The sequence below is a fragment of the Zingiber officinale genome, chromosome 1B, assembly GCF_018446385.1.
Source record: "Zingiber officinale cultivar Zhangliang chromosome 1B, Zo_v1.1, whole genome shotgun sequence".
Classification (NCBI taxonomy): domain Eukaryota; kingdom Viridiplantae; phylum Streptophyta; class Magnoliopsida; order Zingiberales; family Zingiberaceae; genus Zingiber; species Zingiber officinale.
The window spans coordinates 160991505-161018192 of NC_055986.1; the positions used below are offsets into that span (position 1 = coordinate 160991505).

Below are 26688 nucleotides of genomic sequence, written 5' to 3' on the forward strand. Positions count from 1 at the left end.
GAGCACATGGGTAGCTAGGATAGTTCTATACTTGTACAAATTTTTGTATAGAGGAACTAGCATGGTATTCCGAGTAGCAACCAATAATTGGTATCAGAGCGAGGTTATATCTCTGTGTGTTTGATTTTTAGTTTAATTATGCACATGTCAAATATATTTTAGACAGGATAATAGTAGAATGTGCAAATAGATTAACTCTGTGGTTGCAGGCTCCAACTATTATGGCCTATTGTGATTGTGTGTGATTGAACCATCGGACATGTCGAGGGCATTTTATGTATATGCATGATTGTACTTATTAAATACAGCAGGAGCTATATTAGTTTTAGGATTTTACATTTTGTTCGATCTAGACTTTATGTACATTCCTTTGTGGAATATAGGATCGATATATGTAAAATTTTATTTTTGTCGCGGATCGTATCCTTGCGAGGCGTGGTGCTATTTGAGGACCAGAGGCGCAGCGGAAAAAGAAGCAAGATAGATGCGATGACTAGACCCGATTGCAGTGGCTAAAGATGACAGCAACTAGGGTTGATGGCACACGGAGGGCAGCTATGAATAAAGGCCATAATAGTTGGAAAATTATTTTTCTTTTTTATTGCCTTTTATGTTGTGTGTGCTTGTGCTTGTGTGCATGTTAAAATTCCTTGTTCTAAATAACTAAGTGGGAGAGGAATTTAATTAAATTCCACGGTCTCTATTATTGGTTTGTAAGTGATGCATTCAAACTTGCGCGTTGGCTCTCAGTGCCTTCTTCCACATCGGATGAGTTGGTTTACGGATCACTAGATCAAACTTCCTTAATGGATGATTATAGGAATTTATTTAAGATGTGTGTGATCTTCTCCAACTGAAGGGGCACAATTCTATTTAGTGGACTTACCCTCTGTTTGGATGGAGTGAAGGAAGGTTCATTAACGAAAGGGGAAGGGAGGGGAAGGAAGGGGAAGAAAGGGAAAGTAAAGTATTTAACTTCTCCTTGTTTAGGAGGGAGGGAAGGTTCATTAACGTAACATGTGTTACTTTGTTTGGGAGGAAAGAAAGGGGAATGAAGGTTAAATAGATAAAGTTACAAAAATACTCTTACTTTTTAAATTAAACATTTTTCATAATATTAATATTTATTTTATAAATATAAATTAGATATTTTTAATAATAAAATTAATTTTTTATATTATCATTTAAATTAGTTATTTTTTAATAAAAAATTAATCTTGTTACACTATTCATAACAAAACAATGAATTACCGATAATCAAGTAATTAAATGAGAAATAATGAAAATAATGATTTTAGAAACTTTAAATAAAAAAATTTGAAAGATAACGTTGATAACGAGAATTCATATTCTTTAAAAACTTATTAAATTTTGATAGAAAAATTAAAAAATAGTAGATATCCTATTAAATTTTGATGACAAAAATGGTTTCTCCCTTCAATTCAATTAGAAGACGTGTTAGAGCCCCTCCTCTAATAATCTGGCAGCAAGCGACCTATGAAGAAGGCGAGGAAATTGGACTCCGACGACATAGCAAAATTAGAAATTGAAACATTTCTTAATTTATTAAGAACAGGGATAAAATTGGAATAAAAAATCTTTTGTTTTCTCTTCCCCTTTCTTACACCCCAATTCGGGGTGTAAGAAAATCTCTCTTTCCATGGGTAACGAAGGTTAAAGCTTACCCTTCCTTACTTTTCCCTCCCTTTCCTCACTCCTGCTCAAACAAGGTTCAAAGTTTCCCTTCCCCTTATTTCCACTTCCTTCTCCTTCCCTCACCTCCTCCCAAACAAACAGTTAGTATCAAGTAATATTATACACTTAGCCACATTTAATAGTATCCTCCCCATCGGAGTCACTGCTATTATTTGTGTGACCGAAGAAAAATCAACTATTAATTTGTCATAAAACTAGGTAAAACCCTCTCTTACAAATGTTTGAATTTGTATACGTCCACACTATCGTGGTATACACTTAGTACAATGTGAGAGATTAACTAAGTATATAATTAAATGTTGAGTAAAATAATTATATATTCTTAGATTTGAATATATTATTATGAATTAGATGTTTAAAGTTGAATATAATGTAGTTCAAATTGGATTTAGTTTTTTTTTTTTTGAACAACTAAATTTATTCAAGGTTTATATTGAAATGTAATTTTAGTGTTTTATATGTATTAAATCTAAAATTTTTATATACTTATTTTCACTAAGAAATTTATATATTAGAAAAAACACAAATTATAATAGAATGGAATAAATTTGGCCTAGAGAATTGAGTTAATAGGCCATTGTTATAGATTAAGTTTTTTTTGTTAAAAAAAAAATCACATATAAAATAAAAATAAATTTGGCTTATATAACCTTCACATTACTAGCCTGATACTCTAACCAACTAAACTAATAAGTCATTGTTATAGATTAAATTTTTTTGAACAATTAAATTTGTTCTAGTTATACATTGAAATATAATTGTAATGTTTTATATATATTAAACATAAAATTTTAATACACTTATTTTCATTAAGAAAGTTATATATTAGAAAAAACACATATTATAAATAAAATGAAATAAATTCGGCCTATATGACTTCGCGTTATTAGCATGACGCTCTAAAACTAAGCTAATAGGTCATTATTATAGATTAAATTTTTTGTTAAACAATTAAATTTGTTCTAGGTATATATTGAAATGTAAGTTTAGTGCTTTATATATATATATATATATATATATATATATATCAAACATAAAATTTTAATATATTTATTTTAACTAAATCAATTATATATTAGAAAAAACATATATTATTTAAAAAAATGAAATAAATTTGGCCTATACAGGTCTCGAACCTGTGACCTTCGCGTTATTAGCACGACGCTCTAACCAACTGAGCTAATAGGCCATTGTTATAATTAAAAATTTTTTTGAACAATTAAATTTGTTCTAGTTATACATTGAAATATACTTAAAATATTTTATATATATTAAACATAAAATTTTAATATACTTATTTTCACTAAGAAAATTATATAATAGAAAAAACACATATTATAAATAAAAAGAAATAAATCTGGCCTATACAATTCTCGAACTTATGACTTTCACGTTATTAGCACGACACTCTAACCAACTGAGCTTATAGGCCATGTTACATATTAAGTTTTTTTGTTGAACAACTAAATTTGTTTTCGGTATACATTGAAATATAATTTAGTATTTTTATATATATTAAACATAAAATTTTAATATACTTATTTTCACTAAGAAAATTATATATTAGGAAAAACACATTATAATAAAATAAAATAAATTTGGCCTTTATATGTCTTGAACACCTTGACGTTATTAGCACAACGCTCTAACTAACTGAGCTAATAGACCATTGTTATAGATTAAATTTTTTGTTAAATAATTAAATTTTTTCTTGGTATACATTGAAATGTAATTTTAATGTTTTATATGTATTAAACATAAAATTTTAATATATTTATTTTCACTATGAAAATTATATATTAGAAAAAACATATACTATAATAAAATAAAATAATTTTTCCCTATATAGGACCTCGCGGAGTGGCTGAACGAGCAAAGCGTTCATGTAGCAGAGAGACTGAGTGGTCGAGCGAACAACCGAGCAAGTGAAGCAAGCGGCCTGACGAGCAGAAAGGTAGTGCGACCGAGCGGGCCGGTCGTGCGAGCAGAAAGGCCGAGCGACCGAGCGAGTTGTCGGTCAGGCGAGCAGAAAGGTCGAGCGACCGAGTGAGTGGTCGGTCGAGCGAGCAGAAAGGCCTAGCGACTGAATGAGTGGCCAGTCGGGCGAGTAGAAAGGCCTAGCGATCGAGCAAACCGATCGGGCAGAGAAATTGAGCGGTCGAAGAATCCGAGCGAGCGAATGGACCGAGGCATGCGAGGGTCGCAGTTTCCTTGAAACAGATTCGCCCACCTCTAGTTGTGCTTCAAGTCTTCCGCGGGTCGTCTGATACAACAGTTAACTGTGATTCCCACCAAGCATCGGTGGTCACGATGAATTGAGTTGTACCTGAACTATCACAGGCACTCCACTGAGCAAAAGTTGCACGACAGAGGAGAAGAGAATGTAGTGTTGGGATGCATACAATAAGTCTAGCTTTTGTATGAACATCTGTTTTGAAATATTTTGAAATGAGAATCACTTTGGTCAAATGTCTGCATTTTATATATTGATGTAGTTGCCCATTTAATTTATATTGTAGATAATATGGTGTGTGGTGCCACACAGAAGATCATGTTATCGGTTCCTTATAAATTATAAATAGTAGCTCACAACCAAGACGGATGGGGACAAACCATTGGAACGGTTGTAGTGTAATTTGGTATTAGTTTGTCTTGACTATAAAATTACACTAGTACACTATGTGTGTATTGAACATGACCGTTTGAGGTTGTTCGATTTGTACTAACTGCGTAAAAGAACAGAACCTCTGTTATTATGGATGTGCATCCTCTTAATCCCTATATAATAACAAGCACACATACTTAGTATTTATTTTTTTAACTTATTAATGGATGAAATTTATTCGTTAAATCAATAGGCCCGATGAGTTGGGAAATAGTACTCCTAATATGGTGTGTTGTTGATTATAGAAGAAATCTGTATCCTAATTATTTAGGTTGATGATGTCCCCTTGAGGAGCTCATAAGGATTATCATGTAAACTCTGCAGGTGGACTTAGTCCGACATGATAATAAAGTTGAGTGGTACTACTCTTGGAATCAGATGTTAATTAATTGAGTTGTCAGTAACTCATTTAATTAACGGACATACGATATTTTAAACACGGAGAGATTAACACACTCATAATAAGAAGGAGCTCATATTGTAATATAGGATTGGTACGGTAGTTCAATAATAACCATTTAATAGTATGAGTTCTTATTGATGGACTTGAGTTGGGTGTTCGGGGCGAACACGGGAAACCCAAGCCCATCGGGAGACCTATACCAATTACTCCTCTAGGTCCCTGTTGGTAGGAGTGTCAATTTGGGTGGGTCGGGTCGGGTTGGGTCGGGTTGAGTTTTTTTTTAACCCAACCCGAACCCGACCCAAACCCGAGTTCAACCCAAAACACCTAAAGCCGTACCCGACCAACCCGATCAACCCGAACCCGACCCATATAACCCGAAAATCCGATTCAAAATGACTTTTTTGAGCTATTTTTCCTATAATTCTTCACTTTTATCTCAATACTCCATCATTATCATACAAACATGATATTAATATACATAAAAACATCTAAATTTTTAAAATAAAATTTGATTTAACCCTAAAAAAATCCACAAAATTTTATATTTAAGTCAACCCGGGTCAACCCGAACCCGACCTGACCCAATCCGAAAATTTTTAACTCTCCAACCTGAATCTAACCCGAAAATGCCCAACCAGAACCTGGTTTTTTTCGGGTCGACTCGGGTTGGGTCGTCGGGTCGGGTTTATTTTTGACACCCCCACCTGTTGGAACTTCGATATATAAAGCCTCGCATACACCCATCTATAGCCGGGTTTAGTTTAACTTCGCTTGGTTTAACTTAACTTTGTTTGGTTTAACTTAACTTAGTTTGGTCTAACTTAATTTGGTTTGGTTTAACTTAACTTAACTTGGTTTGGTTTAACATAGTTTGTTTAGATTTTTTCTAAACAAAATTTTGTTAATTTTTCTTTCCTTGTAACCGACGACAAGTCTATAAAAAGGAGTAGGATGTGACTCTAAAACTTAACTTTCTAATTCTCCACAATCTTCTTCTCTGCTTGTGGTCGGCGCCCCTCTTCCACCTAGGGTCGCCGCCACATCCACCTCTTCTTCTCCTTGTGGCCGGCGCCACCTTCAACCCCACCTAGGGCCGGCACCACCTCCACCAAGGGTCGCCCTTTCTCACCTTGCAAGGCCCGCCTCCTTTCCTCTCCTAGCTAGGGCCGGCGACACTTCTTCTTCTTGGTGGCCGACTGCTTGAAAAAAAGGAAGAAGAGAAACACAAGGAAGAAGAGGAAGGAGAGAAAAAAGAAGAAGATTAGAAGGTGCTCCATTTTAGAGACTCCTTTTTGTGACCGACGGTTTTGGAAGAGAAGAGAAGGAGGGTGGTTTTGTTCTTGGTAGATCATCGCTCACACGACGTCCAAGAAGAGGAGAGGAATATGACAGAAAATCAAGAGGTCTTTAGCTACAAAGAAAAGGTACAACTAGTTATTTAATTCCGCTGCGTATCTAGTTTTGTTTTCTTTGTATCGATTTTGAATACCAATACAAGAGGCCAGCGATCTTGTACTTCGATCAAAGTATGCTTTGATCGTTCAAGAACTTGCTTGATGGATCAAACACATGTTTGATCGAACATGCGGGTTGTTAGGAAAAGTTCTGTTCTTGTACAATTTTGTACAGGGAAATTTAAAAAACAGGATATCTTGTATAGTGCAGTCGATATGCATGAGTATATCTCAAGTACCTCCGTACTCTTGTTATCTTTTTCCAGTATTCAACATCTAGATTATTCATGTATCAACTTAGTTTACTTACTACGTAAGCCAAGTCTGGTTGTGTACAACTTATCAAGTACATCAGACTTTTAATCACTTGAGAGTACTCTATCTGAGAGATACTTTCACCTCAATTTTTTCATAAATGTTGACTCATATCTATCGGTGTTTGTGCTAACGCAGTATCACCCATAGTGAATTTCTCAGGAATTTTGTCCACGTAATGAGACCGACTAAAAACAAATCTTTCTGTTGTTCTAAGAATTTTGATTTCTAGAATCACATCAGCTAGACCCATGTCTTTCATGTCAAATCTTGAGTTTAACATATCTTTAGTTGATTTGATTATTTTATCATTACTTCCAATGATAAGTATGCCATCTACATATAGACACAAGATGACGTAGTCATTCTTTATAACTTTCATGTAGACACATTTATAATATTCATTAATCTTGAATCCATATTCCTTTATGACATTATTATTTTATTTTCATGCCACTGCTTTGGTACTTATTTCAAGTCATATAATAATTTCACCAATTTACAAACCTTGTTTTTCTGTCCTGGCATAGAAAATCCTTTCGGTTGCTTCATATAGATTTTCTCTTCTAAATCTCCATTTAGAAAGGCTGTCTTTACATCCATCTGATGTATTTCGAGATTCCATAGAGCAATAATAGCCAACAATACTCTAATGAGAGTTATTCTTAACACCGGAGAATACGTATCAAAGTAATCGAGACATTCTTGTTGTCGGTATCCTTTGATTACCAATCTGACCTTATACTTTTCAATTGTGGCGTCTGACTTCATTTTCTTCTTGAAGATCTACTTGTAACCTAGTGATTTACTTCCAGGAGGAAGATTCACAAGTTCCCAAGTGTGGTTTTGTAAGATAGAGTCTATCTTAGATACAATTCCCACTCTCCAATGAGGTCCATCAGAAGAGCCTACAACTTCTGAGTAACTTAGGGGCTCACTTTTCAACATGAAAATGATAAAATCCGATCCATAGGATTTTTCTACCCAAACTCTTTTGCTTTGTCTAAGCTCAACCTCCACTGGTTCCTCATCATCATCTTCACCTTGTGTTTCATGTGTCCGCTTTGAGGAGCTAGCATCCTCTCGGGTCTTATACAGAAGCACATGCTCGAAGAATGAGGCATTTCTTAATTTTATTATTGAGTTCTTGTGTATCTCCGGTATTTGTGGCTCATACACAAAAATGGAAGAGCTTTCATTTTTATTTATCTTAGCTCTAATTGCCATTACATTGAGCTTAAATAGCCTATTAGATACATGGCCTCTCCCGACAAATATTTCATTCTTGGACAATACAACTTTGTCCAACTCAAAAATAATGCGAAAGACGTGCTTGCTTAACAGTGATCCAGACATTAGATTCTTCCGAATCTTCCGAACATACAGTACATTGTTCAGAGTAAGGTAGTTGCCCAAGGTCATTTTCAGCACCACTTTTCCTTGGCTCATGATATCGGAGGTTACTGAGTTCCCCATGAACAGTTTATCTTCAGTGACTTCTTCGAAGTTATGGAGCAGCTCCTTGTTGCAGCACGCATGTCTGGTGGCTCCAGTATCGATCCAATATTGCCACGGATTTAAACCGATCAGGTTCAGTTCAGAGACCATAACACAAAGTTCGCCCATTTTTGGTCTCTCGTTCAGGTTGGCCTTTTGCTTCTTCTTCGACTTCCTGCACTCCGAAGATTTGTGACCCACTCGATCACAGTTGAAACACTTCTCAAAGAAATTCTTCTTACTGATGCTTCCTCTAGGTCCCATCTTGGAAGATTTGGAGTTCTTCCGTTTCGAGCTTTGACCGTGCTTGACCATGTTGGCTTTTACAATAGTCTGAGAGAACAACTTTCTCTCTGAATTCTTGTTGTCTTCTTCAATGCGAAGTCTAACATAGAGTTTTTCCACATTCATTTCCTTCCGATTGTGTTTCAGGCAGTTCTTGAAGTCCTTCCAGTCGGGGGGCAACTTCTCAATGATAGCAGCCACTTGGAAGGTTTCACTAAGAACCATCTCTTCTAAGTGGATCTCGTGCAAGATCACCTGAAGCTTCTGGACTTGGCTGATCACCGTCTTGGAGTCAACCATCTTATAGTCCAGGAATCGGCCCACGATGAATTTCTTGGCCACTGCATCCTCCGTTTTGTACTTCTTGTTCAGGGACTCCCACAGCTCCTTAGCCGTTCTCTTCATGTATACACAGCGTACAACGAGTCAACAAGGCAGTTGGGGATGTAGTTTCGGTAAAGGAACTCAGAATGAGTCCATGCATCCACTGCATTGATGGTCTACGAATCAACATCCTCAGCACGCTTGAAAGGATCCTCGGTTAAGAATCGAGGCAGATTGAGTGTGGTCAAGTAGAAGAACATCTTCTGCTGTCATCTCTTGAAGTTTAGTTCACTGAACTTCTCTGGCTTTTCCCCGTGATTGATTAGCATAGTTCCAATCGAGGCGGAGATGACCTTCACGTGTTGAGTCTATTGCACCTCAATATTATGTTCTATGGCCATCTTAACAAAATCGAGTCTATTTCAAGATTGTTGGCGAGCACAATCTGTAGCTTGAGATTTACGGATATTAGCTGAATTTAAATTTACTTATTTGTTGAAATAACATAAGCTGATAATCTTAGGTTGTCAACATGGACTGATTTTTACCAAGTGCTGACTGCGGAGTGGCTGAGCGAGCAAAGCGTCCACGTAGCAAAGTGACCGAGCAGCCGAGCGAGTGATGCAAGCGACCAGACGAGCAGAAAGGCAGAGCAACCGAGCGAGTGGCCGGTCATGCGAGCAAAAAGGCCGAGCGACCGAGCGAGTTGCCGGTCAGGTGAGCAGAAAGGCTGAGCGACCGAGCAAGCCGATCGGGCAGAGAAATCGAGCGGTCGAAGAATCTGAGTGGGCGAATGGACCGAGGCCTGCGAGGGTCGTAGTTTCCTTGAAACAGATTCACCCACCTCCAGCTGTGCTTCGAGGCTTTCACGTGTCGTTTGTTTCTCATGATACAACTGTTAACTGTGATTCCCACCAAACATTGGTGGTTACGGCGAATTGAGTGGTACCCAAAGTATCTCGAGCACTCTGCCGAGCACAAGTTGCACGATAGAGGTGGAGAGCTTCTGTTGCTTTTCTATGTATTTATCTTTACCTATGATCGCAGCCTCCTTATATAGGAGTTAAGATCAACGACAACGTTTATGATCATTACTTGCCGAGCTGTGAAACTCCAGCGTTTCACTTAGCCGTTTTGATTCTGCATTAATCTTATTTTAATGAATCTAGTAGTAAAAAGGATTATGTGACAAAATATTAGTTATTCCACTTGGATAAATTTTGCCTCGACTAGTCTGGCATTCAGTGCGCGCAGATCGTGCCCGCACACGAATCAACATAGTTCAATGCAATCCGGACTCTAGATTTACACCCCTTGTCCACTCATGCGTGAGAGAGAACCTCTCCTCATGTATTTATTCTCATCATCAATGTATGTGAATCAATATAAAATAACCAATATGCCAAGAAACATTCAGGGGACGTTTGGTTCTTTCCTAGGAATAGAAATCAGAATGAGAATCATTGTATTGTGGAATGAGAATGAGTATGAGCATGGATATCACTCTAAAAAGTAATGTTTGGTTAGTTGCATATTTTCTATCGGAATAAATCAAAATTTCTTTTTTTACCCTTAAAGGAAAATAAGAGAAAAAATTAGATGTGAGAGAAAGATGAATATGAGAGAAAAATATGATGAAAGAGAATGATGAGAGAGAAAGTATGATGAGAGAGAATGTGTGATGAGAAAGAAGAGAGAGAAAGTATGATGAGAGAAAATGATAAAAGAGAGTGTGATAGGAGAGAGCATGGTGAGAGAAGATGAGAGAGAAAATATGATGTGAGAGCAAGTATGATTGGAGAGGATGAAGAGAGAGAAAATGTAATGAGAACAAATGAGGAGAGAGTGTGTGATGAGAGAGAAAGTATGGTGAGAGAGAAAGTATGATGAGAAAAAAAGAGAATAGTGAGTGTGATGGGAGAGATTGAGGAGAGAAAGTATGATGAGGGAGAAAGTATGATGAGAGAGAAAGTGTGTTGAGGAAAAAAAAAAGAGGGAGCGTGACAAGAGAGATTGAGGAGAGAGAAAGTGTGATGAGAGCGAAAGTGTGATGAGAAAAAAGAGAAAAGAAAGTGTGATGGGAGAGATTGAGGAGAGAGAAAGGATGATGAGAGAGAAAATATGATGAGAAAAAAGGGAAGAGAGTGCGATGGAAGAGATTGAGGAGAGAGAAAGTATAATGAGAGAGAAAGTATAATGAGAAAAAAAAAGGAAAGAGGGTGTGATAAGAGAGATTAAGGATAGAGAAAGTGTGTGAAAATATGATGAGAGAGAAAATATGATGAGACAGAACAAGGAGAGAGATGTGATATGAAAGAAAAAAAAATAAATATATTTTGATATTTGATATTAAGGGAGAAAATTTTAGTTTTAGGTTAAGGGTATTTTTGGAATAAGGGAATATTTTGATTGATGAAAATAAAGAAATGACTCATTGAAGGGGAGGTACATGAGAATGAGTTATTACCCAATTTCAAAGATTCATTCTCTTATTTGTATTCCTATTCCTATAATCCAAACATCAACAATGACAATCAATGATTTCCATTCTCATTCTCCACTCCTATTCCCCTAAATCAAACGCCCCCTCAATGTAGAACTGAAGTCCTATTCATAATGAAGTCTCTTTTCTCTTTCACCTCTTCTCCATTTACATCACTTATATCTAATAGTATGAAATCTTTTAGTAAAGTCCAAAATAAATTTATAAAAATTTAGACTTAAAATGGATAATATTATATCATTGTTAAGATATGTCAATATTTTTAGTTCTAGCCATCTATATTAGTAGATATTAATAATTTGAACATCAAATTTATTTATTTAATTTAACATCCTTCGGAATAGAGTAACAGATATATGGTCAAATTATATAGTTTTTATTATTATTGATAATTTAGGTATTCACTAATTTTAAAGAGTATTATATTGTACATAGCTTTATTTCTATGATTCGAACTTTAATCATCCGGTTATAATCAATAAGAATTCAAACAAAAACATGGACGTATTAATCGAAACTTGACGACAACAGTTAGTCATAAAAATGAATAAAGCCCATAAGAAGCCCGATCCAATAGAGGTGGGCCAATGGAGCGGCCTACTTAATTAAACCTTGCCACTGCATTTTTCATTTGCCGCCTTTCGCCCTTCCCTTTTTTACCCATTCGAATTCGAAAGGACACTTGCGCAGGTCTTTCCCATTTCCGATCGATTTTCTGATGCCGACACTGCTCGAGGAGGAATGCGGCGACGCTGATGAAGCTGGAGTTGCAGATTCCTAGTGCTGGCTCCGGCGATCTGATCGAAGGGAAAATTTTAATCGGTGAGTAACTATCCTTTAGATCTGATTGATGTGATTTTCTCTGCCTCCTCAGTATAATCCCTTGGATCTGATCTTTCTACTTTCTTCTTTGAGTACTCTTTGTTTTTGTTGCTTGATCACCCTAAGAAATGACTGCGAAAATTGAAAATCTCAGAGTTTAAACATGCGAACTCATATTAGAATGGATCAGGTATTGCTTAGAACGTATCTGTGAGTGTGATTTAGACGAGTTGATCTTCTGCGCCTCTTTAGTATACTCCGCTTGGATCTGATCTTAATACTGTCTTCCAATCTCTGGTTTCTTCTATGTGAGTGCTCTTTGATTTGATTGCTTGATCATGCTAAGAAATGACAACGAAAATTGAAGATCATACAGTTTAAGCATGGCGTGCTCATGTTAGAATGGATACTGCGAGTGTGGTTTCGAAGAGATTAATTGAGGCTGATAGGTTGAAGAAGATCAATAACAGTTTCATGTCGTAGTGGTCGCCTTCTTGGTAGTAATTGTTCTATCTCAATACAAACTAGGTGTGCCAGAGTTATGGCAAGGTTTATTTTTTGATCAAAATTTGGTCGGATTTAAATGTTTAGGATCAAGAAAATCAGACTTGAAATCACAGGAAAAAATATATATTACTCAAGTCAGTCTGATCGGGTTAGATTGGATTAATTTGGATTGTTGAAATCATGGCCAAGGCACTTATTAGTAAGTAATATCTTGAATGCTAATAACCCACACAATTCAACTAAAGATATTGCAAATTCACTTAATAAATTACATTAATACAATAAAATCTCAAAGATGACTCAGTAAAATCTCAAATACTAGACCATTTATCATGCAAATCTAATATTACTTTTAAATTTAATGGCACTTTTTACTACTATTCATATCTTTATTATTTAATGTTAGGTGTAAAATGGATGAAAGAAATTGCTTCTATTAATTAGTGATTGAGCTAGCTCCTGAGCAATTTCCTTTGTATAGAATTAAGTAAATTCATTATATGTTTAGATCATGTTGAATTAATTAGTATATTGAATTAAATATTTAAAATTTAAGATCATGTTTTTATCCACAAACTGATTGAAAACTAGAGTAACTTAAGTTTTGAGTTGAATCAAGACCTAAGTTTCGAATCATAGCAAAATTTGTTCCAATTTTGCTAAAGACAAGCTAGGTATGCATTAATATTAAATTTACTATTATTTTTAAATTTAATGGTGCTCTTTAAGTACTATTAATGTTTGGTACACTGAATTTGCTCGGGCTATTGCGCATATTAATTAGTGATAAGGACAATGTGAGCGATTTACTAGGTATATAATGAAATGTTAAGTAAAATAATTATATATTCTTAGATTTGAATATATTATTATGAATTAGATGTTTAAAATTGAATATAATGTATTTCAAATTGGATTGAGTTTTTTTTTGGTGAACAACTAAATTTATTCTAGGTTTACAATGAAATGTAATTTTAGTGTTTTATATGTATTAAATCTAAAATTTTTACATACTTTTTTTCACTAAGAAATTTATATATTAGAAAAAACATAAATTATAATAGAATGAAATAAATTTGGCCTCGGACCACAGAAATGAGCTAATAGACCATTATTATAGATTAAATTTTTTGTTAAACAATTAAATTTGTTCTAGGTATATATTGAAATGTAATTTTAGTGCTTTATATGTATTATACATAAAATTTTAATATATTTATTTTAACTAAATAAATTATATATTAGAAAAGATATATATTATAAAAATAAAATGAAATAAATTTGGCCTATGGCCTATACAGGTCTCGAACCTGTGACCTTCGCGTTATTAGCACGACGCTCTAACCAACTGAGCTAATAGGCCATCGTTATAGATTAATTTTTTTTTTGAACAATAAAATTTGTTCTAGTTATACATTGAAATATAATTGTAATGTTTTATATGTATTAAACATAAAATTTTAATACACTTATTTTCACTAATAAATTTATATATTAGAAAAAACAAATAATATAAATAAAATGAAATAAATTTAGTCTATACACGTCTCAATGATTTCGCGTTAATAAGAGCATCCACATCAGTTTCCTTATTACTATATCTAAAATTTAGGGTAAATAACTCACTTTATTAAATTTAGACGATCATTTTCACTATACACTACATCAACTACTCTAAAATTTTCATCAATCTTAATTTTTTATTATTTTCTTCTCTTTTTTCTATTTTTTATTATTATATATATGAAATGAGTGGAAGGAGAGAGATTGAAAAGATTGAGTGGAAGAAGAGAGAATGAAAAAATTGAGTGGAAGGAGAGAGATTAAAAAGGAATATTATTTTATTTTTAATTTAGATGTTTATTCTCTAAATTTAGAGAATCACTATTCATCAAATTTAAATTTAGGAAATGGATAGGGTAGTTAATGCAAAGGTTTTTTAGCTATCTTATCCAAAATTTAGGGTAAAAATCTTTTGATAGGGTAGCTGATGTGGATGCTTAGCATTTTAATCAACTGAGGTAATAGGCCATTATTATAGATTAATTTTCTTGTTAAACAATTAAATTTGTTCTTGGTATATATTGAAATGTAATTTTAGTGCTTTATATGTATTAAATATAAAATTTTAATATATTTATTTTAACTAAATAAATTATATATTAGAAAAAACATATATTATAAAAATAAAATGAAATAAATTTAGCTTTTGGCCTATACAGGTCTCGAACCTGTGACCTTCGCGTTATTAGCACGACGCTCTAACCAACTGAGCTAATAGGCCATTGTTATAGATTAAATTTATTTTGAACAATTAAATTTGTTCTAGTTATACATTGAAATATAATTGTAATGTTTTATATGTATTAAACATAAAATTTTAATACACTTATTTTCACTAAGAAAATTATATATTAGAAAAAACACATAATATAAATAAAATGAAATAAATTTAGCCTATACACGTCTCAATGACTTCGCGTTATTAAGAGCATCCACAACAGTTTCTCTATTGCTATATCTAAAATTTAGGGTAAATGTCTCACTTTATTAAATTTTGATAATCATTTTTTACTATACACTACATCAACTATACTAAAATTTTCATCAATCTTAATTTTTTATTATTTTCTTCTCTTTCTTCTATTTTTTATTATTATATATATGAAATGAGTTGAAGGAGAGAGATTGAAAAGATTGAGTGGAAGGAGAGAGATTAAAAATAAATATTTTTTATTTTTAAGGAAGAGGTTTTATTCTCTAAATTTAGAGAATCACTATTCATTAAATCTAAATTTAAGAAATGGATAAGGTAGCTGATGCAAAGGTTTTTTAGTTATCTTATCCAAAATTTAAGATAAAATCTTTTGATAGGGTAGCTGATGTGGATGCTTAGCACTCTAATCAACTGAGCTAATAAGCCACTATTATAGATTAATTTTTTTGTTAAACAATTAAATTTGTTCTAGGTATATATTGAAATGTAATTTTAGTGCTTTATATGTATTAAACATAAAATTTTATTATATTTATTTTAATTAAATAAATTATATATTAGAAAAAACATATATTATAAAAATAAAATGAAATAAATTTGGCCTATGGCCTATACAAGTCTCGAACCTGTGACCTTCGCGTTATTAGCACGACGCTCTAACTAACTGAGCTAATAGGCCATAGTTATAGATTAAATTTATTTTGATCAATTAAATTTGTTCTAGTTATACATTGAAATATAATTGTAATGTTTTATATGTATTAAACATAAAATTTTAATACACTTATTTTCACTAAGAAAATTATATATTAGAAAAATCACTTAATATAAACAAAATGAAATAAATTTAGCCTATACACGTCTCAATGACTTCGCGTTATTAAGATCATCCACATCAGTTTCCCTATTACTATCTCTAAAATTTAGGGTAAATGATTCACTTTATTAAATTTAGACAATCATTTTTCACTATACATTACATCAACTACTCTAAAATTTTCATTAATCTTAATTTTTTATTATTTTATTCTCTTTCTTCTATTTTTTATTATTATATATATGAAATTAGTGGAAGGAGAGAGATTGAAAAGATTGAGTGGAGGAGAGAGATTAAAAAGAAATATATATATTTTTTAATTTAGATGTTTTATTCTCTAAATTTAGAGAATCACTATTCATCAAATTAAATTTAGGAAATGGATAGGGTAGTTGATGCAAAGGTTTTTTAGCTATCTTATCCAAAATTTAGGGTAAAAATATTTTGATAGGGTAGCTGATGTGGATGCTTAGCATTTTAATCAACTGAGGTAATAGGCCATTATTATAAATTAATTTTCTTGTTAAACAATTAAATTTGTTCTAGGTATATATTGAAATGTAATTTTAGTGCTTTATATGTATTAAACATAAAATTTTAATATATTTATTTTAACTAAATAAATTATATATTAGAAAAAATATATATTATAAAAATAAAATGAAATAAATATGGCCTATGGCCTATACAGGTCTCGAACCTGTGACCTTCGCGTTATTAGCACGACGCTCTAAACAACTGAGCTAATAGGCCATTGTTATAAATTAAATTTATTTTGAACAATTAAATTTGTTTTAGTTATACATTGATATATAATTGTAATGTTTTATATTTATTAAACATAAAATTTTAATACACTTATTTTCAAAAAGGAAATTATATATTAGAAAAATCACTTAATATAAACAAAATAAAATAAATTTAGCCTATGCACGTCTCAATGACTTCGCGTTATTAAGAGCATCCACATCAGTTTCTCTATTACTATATCTAAAATTTAGGGTAAATGACTTACTTTGTTAAATTTAGACAATCATTTTTCACTATACACAACATCAACTACTCTAAAATTTTCATTAAACTTAATTTTTTTTTTAATTTTCTTCTCTTTCTTCTATTTTTTATTATTATATATATGAAATGAGTGGAAGGAGAGAGATTGAAAAGATTGAGTGGAAGGAGAGAGATTAAAAAGAAATATTATTTTATTTTTAATTTAGATGTTTTATTCTCTAAATTTAGAGAATCACTATTTATCAAATTTAAATTTAGGAAATGGATAGGGTAGTTGATGCAAAGGTTTTTTAGCTATCTTATCCAAAATTTAGGATAAAAATCTTTTGATAGGGTAGTAGATGTGGATGCTTAGCACTCTAATCAACTGAGCTAATAAGCCACTATTATAGATTAATTTTTTTGTTAAACAATTAAATTTGTTCTAGGTATATATTGAAATGTAATTTTAGGGCTTTATATGTATTAAACATAAAATTTTAATATATTTATTTTAACTAAATAAATTATATATTAGAAAAAACATATATTATAAAAATTAAATGAAATAAATTTGGCCTATGGCCTATACAGGTCTCGAACCTGTGACCTTCGCGTTATTTGCACGACGCTCTAACCAACTGAGCTAATAGGCCATTGTTATATATTAAATTTATTTTGAACAATTAAATTTGTTCTAGTTATACATTGAAATATAATTGTAATGTTTTATATGTATTAAACATAAAATTTTAATACACTTATTTTCACTAAGAAAATTATATATTAGAAAAAACACATAATATAAATAAAATGAAATAAATTTAGCCTATACACGTCTCAATGACATCGCATTTTTAGAGCATCCACATCAGTTTCTCTATTACTATATCTAAAATTTAGGGTAATGACATACTTTATTAAATTTAGACAATCATTTTTCACTATACACTACATCAACTATTCTAAAATTTTCATGAATCTAATTTTTTATTATTTTCTTCTCTTTCTTCTATTTTTTATTATTATATATATGAAATGAGTGGAAGGAGAGAGATTGAAAATATTGAGTGGAAGGAGAGAGATTAAAAATAAATATTATTTTATTTTTAGGGTAGAGGTTTTATTCTCTAAATTTAGAGAATCACTATTCATTAAATCCAAAATTTAGGATAAAATCTTTTGATAGGGTAGTTGATGTGGATGCTTAGCACTCTAATCAACTGAGCTAATAAGCCACTATTATAGATTAATTTTTTTGTCAAACAATTAAATTTGTTCTAGGTATATATTGAAATGTAATTTTAGTGCTTTATATGTATTAAACATAAAATTTTAATATATTTTTTTTAAACAAATAAATTAAAAGTTAGAAAAAACATATATTATAAAAATAAAATGTAATAAATTTGGCCTATGGCCTATACAGGTCTCGAACCTATAACCTCCGCGTTATTAGCACAACGCTCTAACCAACTGAGCTAATAGGCCATTGTTACAGATTAAATTTATTTTGAACAATTAAATTTGTTCTAGTTATACATTGAAATATAATTGTAATGTTTTATATGTATTAAACATAAAATTTTAATACACTAATTTTCAATAAGAAAATTATATATTAGAAAAATCACTAATATAAATAAAATGAAATAAATTTAGCCTATACACGTCTCAATGACTTCGCGTTGAGCATCCACATCAGTTTCCCTATTACTATATCTAAAATTTAGGGTAAATGACTCACTTTATTAAATTTAGACAATCATTTTTCACTATACACTATATCAACTACTCTAAAATTTTCATAATTCTTAATTTTTTATTATTTATTCTCTTTTTTCTATTTTTTATTATTATATATATGAAATGATTGGAAGGAGAGAGATTGAAAAGATTGAGTGGAAGGAGAGAGATTAAAAAGGAATATTATTTTATTTTTAAGTTAGAGGTTTTTGTTGGGACCTTGACGTCCTCTAGAGGGGGGGTGAATAGCGTCTCACCCAAAACTTTACTTCCTATAATGTTAGTGCACAGCGGAATACAAAAGCAAACTAACAAATACGAAAGTTAACCTAAAACAAGAAGGAAGAAGACAACAAACCAAATACAAACCCTAACACAAGGCGTGTACGTGGTTCGGAGATAACTTGCTCCTACTCCACGGCGTGTCCGTAAGGTGGACGATCCCTCAATCCGTCGGTGGATTAGTCCCCGGCAAACTCCGGCTAGCTCAACCTCCTTGTGGGTGGAGAAATCTCACCACAACTCCAACCAAGACCTCTTGGCACACAAAGATCTCTTGAGCACTTTGGTGACTACTAATTAGGCTTTAACCAAGTCTAATTTCGTCACCTTGGCCGGCCATCCCAAGCTCCTTCTTAGAACCTGATTTGCCCGTTACCAGTCGACTGGTCAATGCACCAGTCGACTGGTGCCAACGGCTCTCTGCTACAGTGCATCAGTCGACTGCTACAGTACTGCTACAGTACTGCTGCAGTAACGCTACAGTAAACCCTAATTTTAATATTTTGCCTCGGGTACATTCACTTAGCACTCGTTCTCTCCCGACCAACCTAGACCTAGCCTTCTAGCCTCCTCCATCAGCCTCGCGTCCCTCGGATGTCTCCCCATCCTTCACGTCTTGCCTTCTGGAGCTTCCTTCGGCCTTGTCCATATTGTCGGGTCTTCCTTTGCCAAGAGGCTCCTCACCTCCGGGGCTTCATCCATTGCCAAGTCACACTTGGACTTACGTTGCCAAGACTACATGCTTGGACTTACACCGCCAAGACTCATTCTTGGACTTTCCTCCTTTGCCAAGATCACACTTGGACTTTTCTTGTTGTACTTGTATCCTGCACACTCACAATGCATATCAAATACAACAATAAACCTAACTTAAACTTTTGCCCAAAACATCAAAACCTAGGGCACCTAGATTGCTCCAACAGTTTTATTCTCTAAATTTAGAGAATCACTATTCATCAAATTTAAATTTAGGAAATGGATAGGGTAGTTGATGCAAAGGTTTTTTAGCTATCTTTTCCAAAATTTAGGGTAAAAATCTTTTAATAGGGTAGTTGATGTGGATGCTTAGAATTTTAATCAACTGAGGTAATAGGCCATTATTATAGATTAATTTTCTTGTTAAACAATTAAATTTGTTCTAGGTATATATTGAAATGTAATTTTAGTGCTTTATATGTATTAAATATAAAATTTTAATATATTTATTTTAACTAAATAAATTGTATATTATGAAAAACATATATTATAAAAATAAAATGAAATAAATTTAGCTTTTGGCCTATACAGGTCTCGAACCTATGACCTTCGCGTTATTAGCACGACGCTCTAACCAACTGAGCTAATAGGCCATTGTTATAGATTAAATTTTTTTTGAACAATTAAATTTGTTCTAGTTATACATTGAAATATAATTGTAATGTTTTATATATATTAAACATAAAATTTTAATACACTTATTTTCACTAAGAAAATTATATATTAGAAAAAACACATAATATAAATAAAATGAAATAAATTTAGCCTATACACGTCTCAATGACTTCGCGTTATTAAAAGCATCCACATCAGTTTCTCTATTATTATATCTAAAATTTTGGGTAAATGTCTCACTTTATTAAATTTTGACAATCATTTTTCACTATTCACTACATCAACTACTCTAAAATTTTCATCAATCTTAATTTTTTATTATTTTCTTCTCTTTCTTCTATTTTTTATTATTATATATATGAAATGAGTTGAAGGAGAGAGATTGAAAAGATTGAGTGGAAGGAGAGAGATTAAAAATATATATTATTTTATTTTTAAGATATAGGTTTTATTCTCTAAATTTAGAGAATCACTATTCATTAAATCTAAATTTAATGAATGGATAGGGTAGCTGATGCAAAGGTTTTTTAGCTATCTTATCTAAAACTTAGGATAAAATCTTTTGATAGGGTAGCTGATGTGGATGCTTAGCACTTTAATCAACTGAGCTAATAGGCCACTATTATAGATTAATTTTTTTGTTAAACAATTAAATTTGTCCTAGGTATATATTGAAATGTAATTTTAGTGCTTTATATGTATTAAACATAAAATTTTAATATATTTATTTTAACTAAATAAATAATATATTAGAAAAAACATATATTATAAAAATAAAATGAAATAAATTTGGCCTATGGCCTATACAGGTCTCGAACCTGTGACCTTCGCGTTATTAGCACGACGCTCTAACCAACTGAGCTAATAGGCCATTGTTATAAATTAAATTTATTTTGAACAATTAAATTTGTTCTAGTTATACATTGAAATATAATTGTAATGTTTTATATGTATTAAACATAAAATTTTAATACACTTATTTTCACTAAGAAAATTATATATTAGAAAAAGCACATAATATAAATAAAAAGAAATAATTTTAGCCTATACACGTCTCAATGACTTCGCGTTATTAAGAGCATGCACATCAATTTTCCTATTACTATATCTAAAATGTAGGGTAAATGACTCACTTTATTAAATTTAGACAATCATTTTTCACTATACATTACATCAACTACTCTAAAATTTTCATCAATCTTAAATTTTTATTATTTTCTTCTCTTTCTTCTATTTATTATTATTATATATATGAAATTAGTTTAAGGAGAGAGATTGAAAAGATTGAGTGGAAGGAGAGAGATTAAAAAAAATATTATTTTATTTTTAAGTTAGAGGGTTTATTCTCTAAATTTAGAGAATCACTATTCATCAAATTTAAATTTAGGGAATGAATAGGGTAGTTGATGCAAAGGTTGTTTAGCTATGTTATCCAAAATTTAGGGTAAAATCTTTTGATAGGGTAGCTGATGTGGATCATTAGCATTTTAATGAGGTAATAGGCCATTATTATAGATTAATTTTCTTGTTAAACAATTATATTTGTTCTAGGTATATATTGAAATGTAATTTTAGTGCTTTATATGTAATAAACATAAAATTTTAATATATTTATTTTAACTAAATAAATTATATATTAGAAAAAACGTATATTATAAAAATAAAATAAATTAAATTTGGCCTATGGCCTATACAAGTCTCGAACCTGTGACCTTCGCGTTATTAGCACGACGCTCTAACCAACTTGAGCTAATAGGCCATTCTTATAGATTAAATTTATTTTGAACAATTAAATTTGTTCTAGTTATACATTGAAATATAATTGTAATGTTTTATATGTATTAAACATAAAATTTTAATACACTTATTTTCACTAAGAAAATTATATATTAGAAAAACACATAATATAAATAAAATGAAATAAATTTAGCCTATACACGTCTCAATTACTTCGCGTTATTAAGAGCATCCACATCAGTTTCTCTATTACTATACCTATAATTTAGGGTAAATGACTCACTTTATTAAATTTAGACAATCATTTTTCACTATACACTACGTCAACTAATCTAAAATTTTCATTAATCTTAATTTTTTATTATTTTCTTCTCTTTCTTCTATTTATTATTATTATATATATGAATGAGTGGAAGGAGAGAGATTGAAAAGATTGAGTGGAAGGAGAGAGATTAAAAATAAATATTTTTTATTTTTTAGGAAGAGGTTTTATTCTCTAAATTTAGAGAATCACTATTCTTTAAATCTAAATTTAAGAAATGGATAGGTAGCTGATGCAAAGGTTTTTTAGCTATCTTATCCAAAATTTAGGGTAAAAATCTTTTGATAGGGTAGCTGATGTGGATGCTTAGCATTCTAATCAACTGAGCTAATAAGCCACTATTATAGATTAATTTTTTTGTTAAACAATTAAATTTATTCTAGATATATATTGAAATGTAATTTTAGTGATTTATATGTATTAAACATGGCCTCGAACCTGTGACCTTCGCGTTATTAACACAACGCTCTAACCAACTGAGCTAATAGGCCAGTGTTATAGATTAAATTTATTTTGAACAATTGAATTTGTTCTAGTTATACATTGAAATATAATTGTAATGTTTTATATGTATTAAACGTAAAATTTTAATACATTTATTTTCACTAAGAAAATGATATATTAGAAAAAACACATAATATAAATAAAATGAAATAAATTTAGCCTATACACGTCCACATCAGTTTTCCTATTACTATATCTAAAATTTAGGGTAATGACTCACTTTATTAAATTTAGAGAATCATTTTTCATTATACACTACATCAACTATTCTAAAATTTTCATCAATCTAATTTTTTATTATTTTTTCTCTTTCTTTTATTTTTTATTATTATATATATGAAATGAGTGGAAGGAGAGAGATTGAAAAGATTGAGTGGAAGGAGAGAGATTAAAATAAATATTATTTTATTTTTAAGGTGATTGTTTTATTCTCTAAATTTAGAGAATCACTATTCATCAAATCTAAATTTAAGAAATGGATAGGGTAGATAATGCAAAGGTTTTTTAGCTATCTTATCCAAAATTTAGGATAAAATCTTTTGATAGGGTAGCTGATGTGGATGCTTAGCACTCTAATCAACTAAGCTAATAGGCCATTATTATAGATTAATTTTTTTGTTAAACAATTAAATTTGTTCTAGGTATATATTGAAATGTAATTTTAGTGCTTTATATGTATTAAACATAAAATTTTAATATATTTATTTTAACTAAATAAATTATATATTAGAAAAAACATATATTATAAAAATAAAATGAAATAAATTTGGCCTATGGCCTATACAAGTCTCGAACCTGTGACCTTCGCGTTATTAGCACGACGCTCTAACCAACTGAGCTAATAGGCCATTGTTATAGATTAAATTTATTTTGATCAATTAAATTTGTTCTAGTTATACATTGAAATATAATTGTAATGTTTTATATGTATTAAACATAAAATTTTATTACACTTATTTTCACTAAGAAAATTATATATTAGAAAAAGCACATAATATAAATAAAATGAAATAATTTTAGCCTATACACGTCTCAATGTCTTCGCGTTATTAAGAGCATCCACATCAGTTTCCCTATTACTATATCTAAAATTTAGGGTAAATGACTCACTTTATTAAATTTAGACAATCATTTTTCTCTATACACTACATCAACTACTCTAAAATTTTCATCAATCTTAATTTTTTATTATTTTCTTATGTTTTTCTATTTTTTATTATTATATATATGAAATTAGTGGAAGGAGAGAGATTGAAAAGATTAAGTGGAAGGAGAGAGATTAAAAAGGAATATTATTTTATTTTTAAGTTAGAGGTTTTATTCTCTAAATTTAGAGAATCACTATTCATCAAATTTAAATTTAGGGAATGGATAGGGTAGCTGATGCAAAGGTTTTTTAGCTATCTTATCTAAAATTTAGGGTAAAATCTTTTGATTGGGTAGCTGATGTGGATGGTTAGCATTTTAATCAACTGAGGTAATAGGCCATTATTATAGATTAATTTTCTTGTTAAACAATTAAATTTGTTCTAGGTATATATTGAAATGTAATTTTAGTGCTATATATGTATTAAACATAAAATTTTAATATATTTATTTTAACTAAATAAATTATATATTAGAAAAAACATATATTGTAAAAATAAAATGAAATAAATTTGGCCTATGGCCTATACAGGTCTCGAACCTGTGACCTTCGCGTTATTAGCACGACGCTCTAACCAACTGAGCTAATAGGCCATTGTTATAAATTAAATTTATTTTGAACAATTAAATTTGTTCTAGTTATACATTGAAATATAATTGTAATGTTTTATATGAATTAAACATAAAATTTTAATACACTTATTTTCACTAAGAAAATTATATATTAGAAAAAACACATAATATAAATAAAATGAAATAAATTTAGCCTATACACGTCTCAAAGACTTCGCGTTATTAAGAGCATACACATCAGTTTTCCTATTACTATATCTAAAATTTAGGGTAAATGACTCACTTTATTAAATTTAGATAATCATTCTTCACTATACACTACATCAACTATTCTAAAATTTTCATCATTTTTAATTTTTTATTATTTTTTCTCTTTCTTCTATTTTTTATTATTATATATATGAAATGAGTGGAAGGAGAGAGATTGAAAAGATTGAGTGGAAGGAGAGAGATTAAAATAAATATTATTTTATTTTTTAGGTAATTGTTTTATTCTCTAAATTTAGAGAATCACTATTTATCAAATCTAAATTTAAGGAATGGATAGGGTAGATAATGCAAAGGTTTTTTAGCTATCTTATCCAAAATTTAGGATAAAATCTTTTGATAGGGTAGCTGATGTGGATGCTTAGCACTCTAATCAACTAAGCTAATAGGACATTATTATAGATTAATTTTTTTGTTAAACAATTAAATTTGTTCTAGGTATATATTGAAATGTAATTTTAGTGCTTTATATGTATTAAACATAAAATTTTAATATATTTATTTTAACTAAATAAATTATATATTAGAAAAAACATATATTATAAAAATAAAATGAAATAAATTTGGCCTATTACCTATACAGGTCTCGAACCTGTGACCTTCGCGTTATTAGCACGACGCTCTAACCAACTGAGTTAATAGACCATTGTTATAGATTAAATTTTTTTTGATCAATTAAATTTGTTCTAGTTATACATTGAAATATAATTGTAATGTTTTATATGTATTAAACATAAAATTTTAATACACTTATTTTCACTAAGAAAATTATATATTAGAAAAAGCACATAATATAAATAAAATGAAATAATTTTAGCCTATACACGTCTCAATTACTTCGCGTTATTAAGAGCATCCACATCAGTTTCTCTATTACTATATCTAAAATTTAGGGTAAATGACTCACTTTATTAAATTTAGACAATCATTTTTCTCTATACACTACATCAATTACTCTAAAATTTTCATCAATCTTAATTTTTTATTATTTTCTTCTGTTTTTCTTTTTTTTTATTATTATATATATGAAATTAGTGGAAGGAGAGAGATTGAGTGGAAGAAGAGAGATTAAAAAGGAATATTATTTTATTTTTAAGTTAGAGGTTTTATTCTATAAATTTAGAGAATCACTATTCATCAAATTTAAATTTAGGGAATGGATAGGGTAGCTGATGCAAAGGTTTTTTAGCTATCTTATCTAAAATTTAAGGTAAAATCTTTTGATTGGGTAGCTGATGTGGATGGTTAGCATTTTAATCAACTGAGGTAATAGGCCATTATTATAGATTAATTTTCTTGTTAAACAATTAAATTTGTTCTAGGTATATATTGAAATGTAATTTTAGTGCTATATATGTATTAAACATAAAATTTTAATATATTTATTTTAACTAAATAAATTATATATTAGAAAAAACATATATTGTAAAAATAAAATGAAATAAATTTGGCCGCCTATACAGGTCTCGAACCTATGACCTTCGCGTTATTAGCACGACGCTCTAACCAACTGAGCTAATAGGCCATTGTTATAAATTAAATTTATTTTGAACAATTAAATTTGTTCTAGTTATACATTGAAATATAATTGTAATGTTTTATATGAATTAAACATAAAATTTTAATACACTTATTTTCACTAAGAAAATTATATATTAGAAAAAACACATAATATAAATAAAATGAAATAAATTTAGCCTATACACGTCTCAAAGACTTCGCGTTATTAAGAGCATACACATCAATTTTCCTATTACTATACCTAAAATTTAGGGTAAATGACTCACTTTATTAAATTTAGATAATCATTCTTCACTATACACTACATCAACTATTCTAAAATTTTCATCATTTTTAATTTTTTCTCTTTCTTCTATTTTTTATTATTATATATATGAAATGAGTGGAAGGAGAGAGATTGAAAAGATTGAGTGGAAGG

At 30.4% G+C, this 26688-nt stretch overlaps 1 protein-coding gene and 7 non-coding genes across 8 annotated transcripts in view; 1 reads left to right on the plus strand and 7 right to left on the minus strand.

Annotated features, from left to right (window-relative positions):
• Positions 1-2831: 2831 nt before the first annotated feature.
• TRNAI-AAU lies at positions 2832-2905 on the minus strand. The gene has a single exon. It is a non-coding gene; the product is annotated as a tRNA-Ile (tRNA).
• Positions 2906-11826: 8921 nt separating this feature from the next.
• LOC121986728 (ethylene-responsive transcription factor WIN1-like) overlaps positions 11827-26688 on the plus strand; it is a 40808-nt gene continuing 25946 nt past the window's right edge. The window contains exon 1 of the mRNA XM_042540675.1: positions 11827-11987. The gene's annotated coding sequence lies outside the window, so the exon portion shown is untranslated. The remainder of the gene's footprint in view (positions 11988-26688) is intronic.
• Positions 13784-13857, minus strand: TRNAI-AAU. Its single transcript has one exon. It is a non-coding gene; the product is annotated as a tRNA-Ile (tRNA).
• TRNAI-AAU lies at positions 14705-14778 on the minus strand. Its single transcript has one exon. It is a non-coding gene; the product is annotated as a tRNA-Ile (tRNA).
• On the minus strand, positions 20105-20178 carry TRNAI-AAU. The gene has a single exon. It is a non-coding gene; the product is annotated as a tRNA-Ile (tRNA).
• On the minus strand, positions 20998-21071 carry TRNAI-AAU. The gene has a single exon. It is a non-coding gene; the product is annotated as a tRNA-Ile (tRNA).
• On the minus strand, positions 23538-23611 carry TRNAI-AAU. Its single transcript has one exon. It is a non-coding gene; the product is annotated as a tRNA-Ile (tRNA).
• TRNAI-AAU lies at positions 24430-24503 on the minus strand. The gene has a single exon. It is a non-coding gene; the product is annotated as a tRNA-Ile (tRNA).